The sequence below is a fragment of the Pantherophis guttatus genome, chromosome 8, assembly GCF_059756535.1.
Source record: "Pantherophis guttatus breed Tessera chromosome 8, ASM5975653v1, whole genome shotgun sequence".
Taxonomy (NCBI): Eukaryota; Metazoa; Chordata; class Lepidosauria; order Squamata; family Colubridae; genus Pantherophis; species Pantherophis guttatus.
Window position 1 is genome coordinate 60,655,783 of NC_142070.1, and position 16,769 is coordinate 60,672,551.

General features: G+C 43.2%; 1 protein-coding gene and 1 long non-coding RNA gene across 4 annotated transcripts in view; one reads left to right on the forward strand and one right to left on the reverse strand.

Annotated features, from left to right (window-relative positions):
* LOC117674733 (uncharacterized) overlaps window positions 1-15,650 on the reverse strand; it is a 46,270-nt gene extending 30,620 nt beyond the window's left edge. Inside the window, exon 1 of the long non-coding RNA XR_004593968.3 lies at window positions 805-15,650. This is a non-coding gene — a long non-coding RNA (uncharacterized LOC117674733). The remainder of the gene's footprint in view (window positions 1-804) is intronic.
* The window catches only part of LOC132711541 (uncharacterized), a 191,925-nt gene that overhangs the window by 104,530 nt on the left and 70,626 nt on the right, over window positions 1-16,769 (forward strand). The window contains exon 2 of one of the 3 annotated variants that reach the window (XR_009622422.2): window positions 571-1,945. The exons of the other annotated variants lie outside the window; for them this stretch is intronic. The gene's annotated coding sequence lies outside the window, so the exon portion shown is untranslated. Of the gene's footprint in view, window positions 1-570; window positions 1,946-16,769 lie in introns of those variants that run through there. 3 annotated transcript variants of the gene reach the window in all.

Sequence of the window (16,769 nt, forward strand, 5' to 3'; positions counted from 1 at the left end):
GCCGCCCTCGCTTTCCGCAAATTCCCCAAGCATTTCTTTGCCTACCTGATTTCCAACTCCATCGCGTTTTTCCTTCTCGCCATCGTGTGCAGGGAAACGAAAATTTGTGCGGGGCTAAAAAAAAAAAGGTTCAATCAATCAATTCCAACTTCTCAAGATCTTGCGAAGTTTGAATTAATTGAGTGAATTTTTTTTAGCTCCACACAAACTTTTCTTTCCCTGCACACGATGGTGAGAAACGTGATGGAGCTGGAAATAAGGTAGGCAAAGAAATGCTTGGGAGAAGTGAGGGCATCTGGGTGGTGGTGGTGGGTTGAAAAAGCAGTGGTGGGTGGGGGAAGCTCCGTGGCGCGGGGCTGCAATGGCGAAACGGGCAATGGAGTAGCCAGTGGAAGGGAAGACGACTTTATTTTTCCTTTTCCCCTGCTCCTCGTTTTCCCCCCATGCCAGCAGCTGCCTTTCCCATTCCCCTATTGAGCGCAGCACCCAGGGGGATCCACTTTGATAGCGGGGGTGGGTGGGGTGGGGAACAGAGCAGCCCTGGAAGAGGCATTTCCTTTTTCCCTGCAGGGTGGGAACCCAGGCGTCTCGCTCGAGGACAATCGGGGGGCGAGCAAGCGAGTGCGACCTCCGTGTCTTGGCCAATGCACCAGCCGCGGCCACCGGGAAGAACTCTTGTCATCTTACTCTTCACCGCGGGGAGTTCCAACATACAGTGTAAACAAGCTGCTCACCCTCCATCCCTTCCAACTCCCTGCAAGTCCACCTCCTCCCCACGGCTGCTCCAGAGAGAGGCTTGCTTACGTGGAAGAGGCACCGATCCAAGTGCGCCGCCAGCATGGTGCGTGCGCCCCAGTCAGTCAATCAGTTGGGGTTTCCTGGGAGGCAAGCAACGCTGCCGGGCCCGTGGAAACTACTTAGGCGACCGGCCCGCCTCTAAAAGCAAATGGCGAGGCGAGGCACTAGAGCTGGTTGGAAGTGAGTGTGTGTGTAAGTGTGTGTAATGGCCGGTTTCATCCAAAGCAGTTTTTGTTTCAGTAGCTTTAGAAGGAGAGAGGGAAGGAGGAAGGGAAGGGGAAAAGCAAGAAAGAAAAGCAAGAAAAGGGAAAGCAAGAAAAAGGGAGAGAGAAAGAGAAAGCAAGAAAAGGGATAGACAAAGAAAGAGGAGGTATGGAAGAGAAAGAGAGAGGGGGGAGAGGGAGGGAGTAGAAAGTGAATGAGATATAGTTGGATGGATGTGTCAGCCTCTATGATGCTTGCTTGCTATCGGCTGCCATAGTAAGGGGTGGGAGGTTGGCATTTGGGTGTGTGTGTGAGCTGGAGAGAGATTGCCCTGTGTGAACAAGTAGGGAGAATTGCTCCTCTATTCTACTGCGCAGCTGTATGGACCTGTTTATGCCCAGTCAAGATCAACTGTCTGAGAATACCAGATGGACAAAAACACCTGAAGGTGCTGCCCAGATGACACCAATTGGGATGGGGATTGGACATTTACCCTGGGTCTTTAGGGGGAGGGATTAGGGGATGCTTTCTTTAAAAAAAAAAAACGGAAACAAACACAAAAGATAAAATTCCATTTTACAACAGTTTCATATTGGTATTCCTCTACAATTCACGTTTTTCCCCCTCCCCGTCTTTACATATATTTATATTTGTGGTTCCCTTGTTCCTTACTTATTTATGTATAAATATATATACCATTTATTCCATTTTAAATAATATTCCATTTCAACTTTTTCTTTTATCTCTTTTGTCAATTTGTCCATCTTCGCAGAATCCAAAATTTTCTTTACCACCTCCTCCTCTTTTGGTATAGTGTTGCTAGTCCAATTCTGTGCATATGTTATCCTGGCTGCTGTTATAATATGTAAAATTAGATATTGTATTTCTTTGCTATAGTTTCTGGAGTGTATTCCCAATAAAAATAGTTTCGCTTTCCAGTCTATATGGGGTTCAGTTATCTCTTCAAGCCACTTTTTAATTTTAGTCCAATATAGTTTTGCAGATGCTCATGTCCACCATAAGTGATAATATGTTCCATGAGATTTCTTACATTTCCAACAAATCGGTGACGTATTTGGAAACATCTTAGTGAGTCTTGCCAGCGGGAGGTGCCATCTATAAAACATCTTGTACTGGTTTTCCTTGTATGTCATTGCCATGGTCAATTTCACATTTATTTCCCACAATTTTTCCATTTCTCCAGTTCTATATTGTATCCCAAAATTTTTGTCCATCTTATCATTGTCTCTTTGACCACCTCATCTTCCATCTTGTATCTCAATAAATATTTGTATATTTTACTAATTAGCTTTTCTTCCATGCCTTGTTAAATTCTGTCTAATTCCTGCTGCTCGTTTTGAAATTCATATAATTTTATATCCTTTCTATATCTGGACTCCATGGATTACTGCCTTGTTGTGGTGAAGGGGCTTACATAGCTCAATGAAGCTATGAGCTATGCTGTGCAGGGACACCCAAGACCGACAGGTCATAGCAGAGGGTTCTGACAAAACGTGATCCACTGGAAAAGGAAATGGCAACCCACTCCAGTATCTTTGCCATGAAAACCCCAGGGACAGTACCAAAAGGAAAAAAGATATGATGCTGGAAGATGAGCCCCTCAGGTTGGAAGGTGTCCAATTCCCCTACTGGGGAAGAGCAGAGGGCTAGTACAAGTATTGCCAGAAAGAGTGAAGTGACTGGGCCAAAGCCGAAAGGACGCTCAGCTGTGGATGCATCTGGTGGTGAAAGGAAAGTCTGATGCTATAAAGATTTTTTCTCCATAGGAACCGGGAATGTAAGATCCATGAATCAAGGAAAGCTGGACATTGTCAAACGAGATGACAAGAGTGAACATCGACATCTTAGGAATCAGCGAACTAAAATGGACAGGAATGGATGAATTTAATTCAGATGACCATCAGGTATACTACTGTGGGCAAGAATTTCTCAGAAGAAATGGAGTAGCCTTCATAATCAATATAAGAGTAGGAAAAGCAATACTGGGATACAATCTCCAAAATGACAGAATGATCTCAGTTTGAATCCAAGGCAAACCATTCAATATCACAGTAATCCAAGTCTATGGAACCCCAACCACTGATGCTGAAGAGGATGAAATTGACTGGTTCTATGAAGCCCTATACCACCTTATAGAATTAACACCAAAAAATGATGTCCTTATCATCATGGGGGATTGGAATGCTAAAGTAGGAAGCCAAAAGATAATGGGAATAACAGGCAAGTTTGGCCTTGGAGTACAAAAGCAGGGCACAGGCTGATAGAATTCTGTCAGTGTTGTGGTCCGCCCGCAGCCTGCGAAGCTGTCAGCGGAGTCAGACAGCGATGAGGCTGAGGAAGCACATGGGCCTACTTGGGCCTAGGTTCCAACAGTCAAGAGAATACAATGGTCATAACAAACACTCTGTTCCAACAACCCAAGAGACGACTCTACACATGGACATCACCAGGCGGTCAACACAGGAATCAGATTGACTCTGCAGCCAAAGATGGAGAAGCTCTATACAATCAGTAAAAACAAGACCAGGAGCTGACTGTGGCTCAGATTTGGGAAAGGAATCCAGCAAGGCTGTATACTGTCACCCTGCTTATTTAACTTATATGCAGAGCACATCATGAGAAAGGTGGGGCTAGATGAATCAAAAGTTGGAATTAAGATTGCCAGGAGAAATATCAACAAACTCAGATATGCAGATGATACCACTCTAGTGGCAGAAAGTGAAGAGGAACTAAAGAGCCTCTTGATGCAGGTGAAGAAGGAGTGCAAAAGTTGGCTTGAAACTCAACATTAAGAAAACTAAGATCATGGCATCTGGCCCTCTCAATTCCTGGCAAATAGATGGGGAAGAAATGGAAGTAGTGACAGATTTTATTTTCCTGGCCTCCAAGATCACCGCAGATAGGGACTGCAGCCAAGAAATTAAAAGATGCTTGCTCCTGGGGAGGAAAGCTATGGCAAATCTAGACAGCATACTAAAAAGCAGAGTCATCATTCTGCCAACAAAAGTGTGTATTGTCAAGGCTATGGTTTTCCCAGTTGCAATGTATGGCTGTTGGGCCATAAGAAAGATTGAGCACCAAAGAATTGAGGCCTTTGAACTATGGTGCTGGAGAAGACTCCTGCAAGTCCCTTGGACTTGCAAGGCGATCAAACCGGTCATTCTTAGAGGAGATCAACCCTGACTGCTCTTTAGAAGGCCAGGCCCTGAAGATGAAACTTAAATACTTTGGTCATCTAATGAGAATGAAGGACTCACTGGAGAAGAGCCTAATGCTGGGAAAGAGGGCAAAAGAAGAATGGGACGACAGAGAATGAGATGGCTGGATGGAGTCACTGTAGCAGTAGGGGTGATTTTAAATGGACTCCAGAGGATGGTAGGGGACAGGAAGGCCTGGGGGAACATTGTCCATGGGGTCGCAATGGGTTGGACACAACTTCGCAAGTAATAACAACAAAATATCTGGACTGAATTTGGGTGTATATGTTGTGACCCAGGCCCAAGTAGTTAGTATTAAATACAAACAGTTCAAAAACAGACTTTATTAGAACAGCTGAGAATTAACTCATTCTCAGCATAGTCCAAACTAAATTAAAGCAGATTCTTCAAAACACCATTCCACAGTTTTATCTCCTGACCTTGGGATAATTAGGCAAACTGCCAAAGGCTTTTCTTGGCAAAAGTTCAGAAGCAGAAGACACTGACAAGAAATGAATACAGTGAAACAAGAACCAATTCTCTCAATGTTGTTTTCCGGCAAAGAGGCCAAGAGCCATTGCTGGTCTTTTAAGCCTTATGGGAGGGGCCAATCATCTCTTGGCCCTACTTCTGAGTTGTCCTCTCTGCTTTCTCTAGATACCATCACATCAACTGATGGACGGCCTGCAACTCGGACAGATAATCATTAGCTGCCGGTACCGGGGAGTCGAGTTGTGTGAGAGGAAAGAACCGAGGATGGTATCCCATATTAGCCAGGAAAGGGGTCGTTTGTGTAGAGGTGTGCTGCGAGTTGTTGAACGCAAACTCTGCTACTGCCAAATAGTCCAACCAATTATCTTGTTGCTGGTTCATGAAGCAGTGCAGGTATTGTTCCAGAATGCTGATAGCTTTTTCAGTCCCATTGTCAGTTTCCAGATGATGTGCTGATGACAGGCAGATTTTCATGTCCAAAGCCGTCATCAGCCCTTTCCAAAACTGGGCTGTAAATTGAGTCCCTCTGTCCGAAACAACCTTATCAGGTAGGCAGTGCAGCTGGAAAATGTGTTGGATAAATATGTGGGCAGTGGCGCGAGCATCAGTAACCCCCAAAATGGGATGAAATGCACCATCTTCGTCAGCATGTCCACCACCACGAACATGGTCGTGAATCCAGAAGACGGAGGCAAATCCGTCAAGAAGTCCATGGAAATGGCACCCCAGGATCTTTCTGGTGTCGGCAATTGCTGAAGCAGCCCTGGAGGGGCTCCCGTTGCCGACTTGGCCTGACGGCAGTGAACATAAGACATGACATAAGCCTGGACATTGTGTCGCAATCAGGGCTACCAAAAAGTGCGGGAAACTAGATGTAATGTCTTAAAGAGGCCAAAATGCCCCACCGCAGGATTATCATGGCACTGCGACAAGATAAGTCCCCGGAGTGGCCCCACCAGCACGTAGAGCCTGTCTCGGTACCACAAGAGTTCCTCATGAAACGTCCATGGAGAGGCAGGGCCCTCCTCTTCCTTCCATTGGTCCACATAAGCATTATGCCGCTGCGCTTCCCGTATCTGAGCCCATAAATCCACTGGTTCCTGAACTGCAGAGAAAGACTCTACAGGCAACACTGTCTGGAGTGGAAGCAGGTCTTTGATGTGGGAATACTCTGGTTTCTAGGAGAGCACATCCGCCCTTTGGTTGTGAGCACTGGGAATATACGTCATGTGGAAATTGAACCGGGCAAAGAAGAGGGACCACCGAATCTGCCATTGGTTCAGTTTCTGGGCAGTCTGTAGGAACTCCAGGTTTTTATGGTCTGGCCAGACTTCAATTTGATGCCAGGTCCCCTCCAGAAGATGTCTCCAGGCCTCAAATGCCATCTTAATGGCCAGTAACTCCTTCTCCCAGATGGTGTAATTGCGCTCAGAAGGGTTGAGCTTCCGCGAATAATATGTGCAAGGGAAGAGGGTACCGCCGGACGTGCAAGCCTAGAGCAACACAGCACCACCAACAACATCCGATGCATCTGCTTTCACCACAAATGGATGGTGGGGGTCAGGATGCTTCAAGATAGGCTCCTTCATGAAGGCCTGTTTCAAGGCCTGGAATGCCTGCTGCTCGGGGGTACCCCACCAGAATGGGATTTTTTCTGCAGAAACCAAATGAGGAGTGCGGTCAAGGCAGCAAAGCCGGGGATAAAAGTCTGATAGTAGTTGGTGAACCCGAGGAAGCGCTGGACATCCTTCACTCATCGAGGAGGTTGCCAACTATGCAAAGACTCCATTTTGCTCGGCTCCATGGCAATGCCCTCGGAAGAGATGCGATGTCCCAGGAACTCGATGGTGGACTGGAAAAACTGGCATTTCTCCAGTTTAGCATACAGATGATGCTCCCAAAGACGTTGCAGGATCATGTGGAGGTGCTGTTGGTGGCTCTCCTGGGAAGGAGAGTAGATCATAATGTCCAAGTAAATGACGACAAACCTGTCCAAGAATGTCGCTAAAAATGTCATTCATGAAATGTTGGAAGACGGCAGGAGCATTGATCAGCCCAAACGGCATGACTGTATACTCAAAATGTCCGTAATGGGTGCCGAACGCCATCTTCCATTAATCCCCGGGACGGTTCCGAACAAGATTATAAGCCCCCCACAAGTCCAATTTAGTGAACACGGTAGTCTCCTGAAGCTGTTCCAAAAGTTTGGGAATAAGGGGCAGAGGATACCGGTTGTACACCATGATAGTGTTTTACTCGGGGTAGTTGCAACAAAGCCGCAAGTCTGTGGTCTTCTTTTTCATGAACAGGACCGGGGCGGACAATGGCGACAACGAGGACCGGATAAAACCCTGAGCCAGATTTTTGTCCACAAAGACCCGTAACGCAGCCAACTCAGGGTCCAACATCAAATACAAATGCCCACTGGGAGTGGCGTGTCCAGAATCAAATCAATGGGGCAGTCGTATGGCCAGGGCGGGGGCAATTGGTCTGCCTCCTGCTCGCTGAAAACATCCGCAAAATCCTTGAGGTCGGAAGGCAAGGACACCCCGATTGGACCCAGCAGCTGGTCTGCGCAGATTTGGCAGGTGTGGTCCACACATTGCAGGCTTGGAAAACAGCTGAATTTCTGGGAACAATAGATCTGCGGATCGTGTGTCCAGAGCCAAGCCAATCCCAAGACCACAGGAAAATGCAGGCCGGAGGTAATATAAAACTGAATGGCCTCCTCATGAGACCCGATGGTCAGGCGCAAGGGTTGTGTGATGGCCGTAATAGGCCCAGACAGAAACACCCAACCATCAATGGTTTCCACAAGCATGGGAGGGTCCAATGGATACTGAGGGATTCATATTTGGCTACAAACGCTGCGTCCATAAAATTAGTTGTAGCTCCAGAGTCCACCAAAGCGTGAGCCGGAATCCCCTGCGGACTATTGGACAGGAAGACTTTTGCCGCCAAAATCAAATGTCGGGGGGGTGGGGTCTGGGCTCCACATCCGCTGGGCGAGCCTTGGTATTGGTGTGCGGCCAACCAGGGTCTCCCCTAGATCGGGCTCAGGGCGTTTCCCGACAGGGTTTTCTGTGGCTTTGGGGCAGGCCCAGGAGCCGACTCCCCTCATTGCTTCTTTGGGCAAGAGGCAGCCATGTGCCTGGGTTCCCCACAATACAAACACAACCCCCCTGATAGTCATCCTATTTTTCTCAGCCACCGACAGATGGGGTCTGGCTGTGCCTATTTCCATGGGCTCCTCCCATGAAGCCAGGGTCTCACGCCGGACCGGAACCACACGGGTCTCCTGACAGGCATGGCGACTGGTCTGTATCTGCAACTGGGTGTCGATCATAAGGCACAGATGTACCAGCGCGTTGAGGGTCGGAGGGATATCAACCCAGACCAGCTCATCCTGCAACTCCTCCAATAAGCCATCCTGGAACATGTCCATGAGGGCCGCCTCATTCCAGGCCAAATCCTGGCTAAGCACCTGAAACTCACTGATATATTCCTGCAGTGGTTTCCGGTCCTGCTTCAGGGTCTTCAGTCATCTGGTGGTAGTGTGCATTTTGATGGGGTCCTCGTACATAAGTCTGAGATGCTCACAAACCCCCCTGAAATCGTCCAACAGAGGACTAGCCTGGACCAGCAGGGGCGTGGCCCAGCGAGCTGCAGAGCCGGAGAGCAGGCTGAGTCCAAACCCCACTTTATCCCGGTCAGTGGGGATGTCCTCCGTTCTCAGGCTGCTAAAAAGCTGGCATTTTCCCATAAAAGCAGGAAACATGGCTTGAGTGCCGTCAAACTTATCTGGCATGGCAACATGGCATCTTCTATGGGGATGGGGAGCTGAGCCATCTGTGCAGCTAACAAAGCTACTTGCTGCTGAAGCTGTGCGTTCTTGGCATGGAGCTGCTCCATTATAATAGAGGTTTGTTAATAATTATCCTCATTGGGCCGGAAAACAAATTGGTATGACCCAGGCCCAAGTAGTTAGTATTAAATACAAACAGTTCAAAAACAAACAGACTTTATTAGAACAGCTGAGAATTAACTCATTCTCAGCATAGTCCAAACTAAATTAAAGCAGATTCTTCAAAACACCATTCCACAGTTTATCACCTGACCTTGGGATAATTAGGCAAACTGCCAAAGGCTTTTCTTGGCAAAAGTTCAGAAGCAGAAGACGCTGACAAGAAATGAATACAGTGAAACAAGAACCAATTCTCTCAATGTTGTTTTCCGGCAAAGAGGCCAAGAGCTGTTGCTGGTCTTTTAAGCCTTATGGGAGGGGCCAATCATCTCTTGGCCCTACTCCCAAGTCATCCTCTGCTTTATCTGCTCCTGCCTTCTGTCAGCTCTTCTCATATGTGCTCTAGGAACAGGCTCCTCCTGTTCCTCTGCCTCTCTACTGTCAGCCTCTGGAAGTTCTGGAGTCCGCACATCACTCCCCGATGGCCCTGGCCTCATCTCTGCCTCCGACTCAGAGCCCTCATCTGGGCCTTCCCCAGCCTCCAGGACTGGCCCATATTCTTTCTCAGCTTCATTGCTGTCTGACTCCGCTGCCAGCTCCGCAGGCTGCTGGCGGATCACAACAGTATGTCCACCAGTCTATATATATACCCTGGTCTTCTAATTCTTGTTTGGTTTTCAAATTTCCCTTACCTTTATCCAGGGGTGAAATGCTCCCAGTTTGGACTGGATTGCCTGATCTGGTAGCGATGGCGGTTGGTGGTTTGGAGAACCAGTAGCAAAGATCCCTGCGCCCCCCCCCATTGCCAGCTGAGCCGCGCAATAATCAGAGGCGCTTTTTTTAACTTTTAAAAGCATTTTTTCTACAACCTCTTCGACCAAAAAAATGCTTTTAAAAGTTTAAAAAAAGCCTCTGATGATTGCGCGGCTCAGCTGGGATTTTTTCTACACTTTTTCTACAAAATTCTAAAAATGCTTTTAAAAACCTCTGACGATCCGTTGAATTGCCTGATTATCAGAGGCTTTTAAAAGCATTTTTTTACAACCTCTTCGGCCGAAGATGTAAAAAAAATGCTTTTAAAAGTAAAAAAAAAAAAAGTTGGCCACGCCCACCCAGTCACATTACCACCACCACCACCAAGCCACGCCCACAGAATCGATAGTAACAAATTTTACATTTCACCACTGCCTTTATCATATCCTTATACCTTATTACTTTGTTTATGTCTGTTAAATTTGGATATTTCAACGCTTCCATTATGGACAACCAATTTGGAATTTTTGTATAGTGATTTTTTTTTTTTTGGCCAGGTCTGTAATAAGGCATTCCTAATTAGATGTCTTTGGAAATAACTTTGTGATTTATGTTTTTTATCCCATAAGAATGCATGATATCTCAATTGTAGATCACGCCCTTCTACTGCCAAGACCCTCTTATTTTTTAGTTCAATCCAATCTTTAATCCAAATTAAAGCTGCTGCCTGATAATATATTTCCCACTCTGGTAATGCGAAGCCTCCTTTGTCTTTGGTCTCCTGCAGTAGTTTTAGTTTAATCCTAGGTTTTTCTCCTTGCCAAATATATTTTGTGGTTAATTTATTTAAGTCTCCAAAAAACATTTTCCCTGGTTTTATTGGTATAACTTGGAATAAGAATAATACTCTCGGTAATATATTCATTTTGATAGTTGCAATCCTCCCTGTGAGTGACAATTGTAAATTTTTCCAACTTTCTAAATCTTTTATTTGTTGTAATATTTTGTCATAATTATCTTCCTTAATTGAAGAACATTTGGCCATTAGCCAAATTCCTAGATATTTTATTTTCTTAGTTACTTGCATATTTGTTTTTTCTTCCAATTCGCTCTCTTGTTTTTTTGGTGAGATTTTTTGTTATTATTTTTGTGGGTTTTTTTGTTAATTTTAAGCCCTGCTGCCTTACCAAATTCTTTTACTTTTTGAATTAATTTAGGTCCAGATTCGAATGGCTTTTCTAATATGAATACTTTGTACTCTTTGTAATGCTTGGACTTTGTACTCTTCTTTTTTAATTTTTAAACCTTTTAGATATTGATCCTCTCTAATTTTTATCAGAAGTGTCTCTAAGGTTAGGATAAATAAAAGAGGAGAAAGTGGGCATCCTTAATTTAATTTAATTTAATTTAATATTTAAATTCATATACTGCCCTTCTCCCGAAGGACTCAGGGCGGTGAACAGCCAGAAGTAAAAAACATCAAATACAAAATTTAAAAACAATTTAAAAATATATTAAACAATTTGGCCCGACAGTTAAAATCCCCCATTTAAAATTCAAATTAAAATTACACAATTGGAGGGATTAGGCCAGCCCGGCTTGATGAAATAAAAAAGTTTTGAGGGCCCGGTGGAAAGTACGTAAGTCCGGAATCGTCCGTATCTCCGGGGGGAGCTCGTTCCAGAGGGCAGGTGCTCCCACAGAGAAAGCTCTCCCACTGGGGGCCGCCAGTTGACATTATTTGGCCAACAGCACCCGGAGGAGCCCCTCTCTGTGGGAGCGTACTGGCCGGTGGGAGGCTCTCGGTGGCAGAAGGCAGTCTCATAAATATCCAGGCCCTAAGCCATGGAGCATCTAAAGGTGGTCACCAACACCTTGAATCCTTGTCTTACACCTTTTGTTATGTCAAGTTTTTCTGTAATGTCATCATTCAACTTTAGTTGTTTGGTTAGTATAAATTTTTTCTACCATCTTTTCAAATTTCCCCCCAAATTTCATATCTTTTAGTTGCGTAACAAAAATTTCCAATTTACAATTTCCATAACAAAATAGCCATCTTGCAATACACAAAAGCATTCACTCTTTAAATTAAATTCTTCTGCTTTTTATGGAAATTGTGAATACAGCTGCTGGAGGGGGAATTTAAGCAAAGAGAGAGAAAAAAGGAACTTTAAAATCAAACCTAAAGCTCTAAAAGGAATCTTCCACCTGAATTTATAATTGGATTTGAAAAAAATAAGGATAAGACAAGGAAAAAAGAGACAGAAAAATATTTTTTTTAAACAATAAAGGATTTAATTTGGAGTGTTTGTTCTTGTGGATTATAAAATGGAGATTTTGTTGCCAGAAGACTAGTGAATTGGAGAAGGACATTTGTTGGTGGAAAGAATGTGAGAGAGAGGCGTGGGAGTGCATATTTGTGCAGCTGAAGCAAAGCTTAGACAAAGACTAAACTGTGGTGGCTCAAGTAAATATTTGAAATGGACATTTTTTAAAAAAGATACATTATATGGACTTTGAAACCTGAAGTATAAGAAGGAGCTTAAAAATCCTAGCCTTTTAAAATTGAAAATATGGGGAATTTGGAGGATGAATATGAGACATTAAGAGAGATGTTTCAAAAAATAAGGGAAGCATTTAAGGGAAATAAAGAAGCAGAGGATTGGTTAGATGGCAAAAAAAAAAAAGAAAGAGAAAAGATGAATGAGAAGCAAGAGAAACAAGGAGATAATATTGAAAAGGAAATAATTGAAAAAAGATAAAGATGATTACACTGGGGTCAACAGTGATAGAATAAAAATGGATAAGGGAAAATACATCTCAAATATGAAGAGAAGAGAAATAAATGGGGAAAGATTGAGAATAAAAAGCAATAGAGTTAAAATTTAAAGAAAAAGGCTGAAGGGGAGAGATAAGATAAGGAAAAAGAAGAAGGTAAAGAAATGGGAGAAAGAGAGGGAAACATCAAGAAAGAGAACTGTGGAGAGACCAAGAAAAAATGGTTAAGAGTTAGTGGAAATGTTAATTTGTCAATAAAGAGAAGGATGCTAGTTGTAGAAATTGTATGTGGAAATGCTGTTAAATGAAAAATAGAACAATGTAATGTGAAAGAAAGAATGATATTGGAAGAAGCACTAAAAGGAGAGAATAAATTATAATATATGAATTAATTGAAATTAAGATGGAAAATGGAAATTAAATGAAAATTGAATGAAATTGAAATGCAAAAAATGATTTAAATAATATACTTGTAAGAAGTAAAGTAGAAAAAATATATTGTTAAAAGTCAAAAGTCTAAGGGTTGGAAGATTGTTTGAGTAAAGATTTAAAAGAAAAAAATGGAATAAGATGAAATATACTGCTGATAATTAAAAAGATGAGGGGAAATTTCGAGAAATATACTTTGATAAATGAAAGAAAGATCGGGTTTGCCTGGACTCCATAGTGGAAAATATAAAATTGAAAATGAATACAGCAACAGAGAGGGATGAAGGAAGGAGAAGAGAGATGGAAAAGAGAAGGAAGGAGAGAGAGGGAAGAAAGAGAAGGGAGGAAGGAAGGGAAGGGAAGTTAGAGTAGGAGTGAGGGTAAGAGGGGTAGGAAGAGAGGAGGAGAAGGAGAAAGGAAGGGGAAGTAGGGAGGAGAAGAAGAGGGGAAGAGAAAGTAAGAAGGAAAGAAAAGAGAGAGGTGATAGGTTTTATTGCTGTACAATAAAAATGATGAAATGGAAGAAAGGCAATCCTGAACAAATATAAAGATACTAAGATAAAGAATGAATTGTTTAAAGAATAAAAGAGAACAAATATGAATAAATAGCAGTAATTAGAATTTAAGGGCAAATGAAGATGTTGTTTATGTAGAAAAGCATGGAAATATTGAGACATCATAAAAAAAAGGAGGGGGAGATTTTGGCAAAAACTGTAATTGAGTAAAATGTATTTGAATTTGATTGATTGTATAAGATAAGATATGGCCAATGCTCTGTTCAAAAAAGATGTGGGTAAATGTGTGTGTGTGTGGGGGGGACCAATAAAACTTGTTTTTGAAAAAAAGAAATTCCAATTTAAATTGTCAAATGCTTTTTGGGTATCTAGGAAAATCAGTGCAGCCTGTTTATCAGGGTGTGCTTCACAATATTCTAGTGTATTCATTATAATCCTCATATTATTTTTTATCTGTTGTCCTGGTAAAAAGCCATTTTGGTTTGTGTGGATGCGTTCATTCAAGATTCTTTTAATTCTTTCTGATATTATCGTTCCAAATATTTTATAGTCCATATTTAATATCACATTTCAAATATGTATATTCTTTCATCCATATAGATTATTTCAATATCTAATTCAGTCGTATCTATCATAACAAATTAGCATAAAAACTTCCAAACATTTTACTCGTCAATGGTCCTATATCCCAGCATTTCTCCTCCTTTCCAGCCAATAATAAAATTTATTCCAGATTTCATAATACTCTGATTCATCCTTATCTTTAAATTCTGAGGTCAGACTGTCCATTTCCGAACAAAATAATATTTTAGTTAATACTTCTTCTGTGGGAGTCTCTTTATTTTTCCATTTTTGTGCAAAAGCTAATCTTGCTGCTGTTAGAATGTGTAACATTAGGTAAATTGTGTTCTTATTGTATTTACCCTCAATAATACCCAGAAAAAAGAATTCTGGTTTTGCTTCTATATTTTGCATTAGTATCTCCTCTATCCATTGTCTTATCTGGTGCCAGAATTTTTCAGCTTTTGGGCATTCCCATCACATGTGATAAAAGGTCCCTGGCACTACCTCACACTTCCAACACGTTGATGAATGTTTTTTGCTTATTTTTGCTAATCTTGTGGATGGGAGATGCCACCTATAAAACATCTTGTGTAAATTTTCTTTGTATGTAGTAGCGAAGGTAATTTTGATGTTTCTCTCCCAAAGATCCTGCCACTTATCTAGATCAATACTATAGCTGAAATATTTGCTCCAAATTAACGTTGTTTCTTTTACCTGTTCTTCTAACATATCTTGTTCCAATAGATAATGATATATTTTCCTTATTGCCTTCTCCTCTGTTCTTATTAAAATTTTGTCAAATTCTGTTAACTCTGTTTTTATGTCCCAATCTTTTTTATCCTTCATATATTTTGATTTTACTTGGAGATATGCCCCCCATTCAAGTTCAATTCCTTCCTCTTTTAAATTTTTCCTAGGTTTCAACTCTCCCCTCTCATTTAACAAATCTTTATATTTAATAACTCTTCCTGCCTTAATGAAATTTGGGTGTGTAAACATCTCCAGAGTTGATATCCAATTCGGAACTTCCATATAAGTACATTGCTTAATCTTGATCCAAACTTCCAAGAGAGTCCATCTGATGAAGTGCTTCTGGAAGTACTTGTGAACTTTGTATTTCTCTTCCCAGAGAATAGCATGCCACCCAAATTTCATTTTTCCATTCTGGGGAATTCTGAAGAATTCTGGGAGTTGAAGTCCACAAGTCTTAAAGCTGCCAAGTTTGAAGACCTCTATTTTATATATAATAAGCAGCCCCTCTTCTGATTTACTCTCTTACGGGCACAGCTCTATCATAAACTCATTTCAGCAATCAGGCTTTTAGCCGATATTCTCAAACATTTCAACTTAAGTCCAAGAACTTCCACCAGCTATTTCCCGAGAATGTCTCCCTTTCCTTCCTTCCTTCCTATTCCAGAAACCTAGAGGGAATTAATTTCCCGCTGGCTCTGACCAATTTAAAGTGGCTGCTTCCGAGTTGGCCCCTTTTGTGTCGGCGGAGAATTGTTGTTTTTTTCCATTTCCACACCATCTTCCCCTTTAAGGCAGGAATGCTGTTACTAAGGCGGTCGGAGGAGCGGGCAAACTGAATCCCTCTGGTGGCAACAATCGGGGCAGTCCTTGGGTTTCGCTGCAGCTCTCTCAGGGTGCGATGGCATTCCCTTGCCTGGTAAGGGGCAACGCTGAGGGATGCCGAAGCGATGTCGGAGTTGGCTCCACCGTGGAGGCAGGGAGAAAGTAGGGCTGGATTGATTGATTGAAGCGAGGCAGCAAATCTGCGGAGAGAGCCAGGCCCACCAATCTGCGAGAAGCCAGAACTCGTGCTTGGGCTGCTGATTTGAGCCAAGTTAGGCTGGCTCAGTCCCCCCAATTGTGTGCTGCTGCCTCAGCGCAGAAAGAGGGGGCAATCCTGAAGTTGCACTACATCAATGTATATCCCAATCTAGATCACGCTGTAGTGTTGCAACTGAAGTTCCTCCAAAACTAGGGGAGATTCAGCCTTAGGAAGAGAGGAAAAGGCTCTGGGTGGAAAGCTGGGGGGGGGGGCTTTGCTTTACCATCTTCTAAGGCTCTGGAGGATTTAAGTAGCTTAACTGTGCTTGCTTGCCAATACCAGAATTACAGAGTTGGAAGGGACCTTTGGAGGTCTTCTAGTCCAGAGATCTCCAACCTTGGCAACTTTCTCTGCCTGGGCCTGATGCTTCCTGAGAGGCAGGGGGTCTCTCCGAATGGGACCCCCTCCCCAAAAGGCTGGCCCAAAGCCCTAGCTAAGAGGTCTTCAAACTTGGCAGCTTTAAGACTTGTGGACTTCAACTCCCAGAATTCTCTAGCCAGCATAGCTGGTTGGGGAATTCTGGGTGGTTGAAGTCTGCCAGGCTTAAAGTTGCCAAAGTTGGAGATCTCTGGACTAGAAGATAAATGATGGCATAAATGATGACCGGTCAAAAGTGCGAGGACCTGTCAGAAATCACTTTTTTTCAGCCCTCTGGATAGTTCCTATGTGCATATGGACTATTCAGAGGACTGAAAAAGTTATTTTTGACCAGTCCTCGCACTTTTGAACAGTCCTTGAACTTACGACTGTCCTCACATTTTACGTTTTGCGCCCTATCTTGTCACCGTGGTGAAGAGAAGTAGTGGTGAAATGACTGACACAGTTGTTAAGAATGCCGCAACGGGCATAAATGTGAGGATGGTCATAAGTGCGATGACTGGTCAAAAGTGCAAGGATCAGTCAGAAATGACTTTTTTCAGCCCTCTGAGTAGTCCCTATGTACATAGCCACGCCCACCCGGTCACGTGACCAGCTAGCCGCACCCACCCAGTCACATGACCAGCTAGCCACACCCACCCAGTCACATGACCACCAAGCCACCCCCCCAACTAAGTCATGCCCACCGAACCAGTTGTTAAAAAATTGAATCCCACCATTGGACACGGTCGTCTGCAAAAGCCTGTACTTTAAAATTTTCTTTCTTAATTTCTAACCCTTTGTTTGTCTTCTCGAATTATTCTGGTCAAAATTTCTAATGATAGTGGTGATAGTGGACAGCC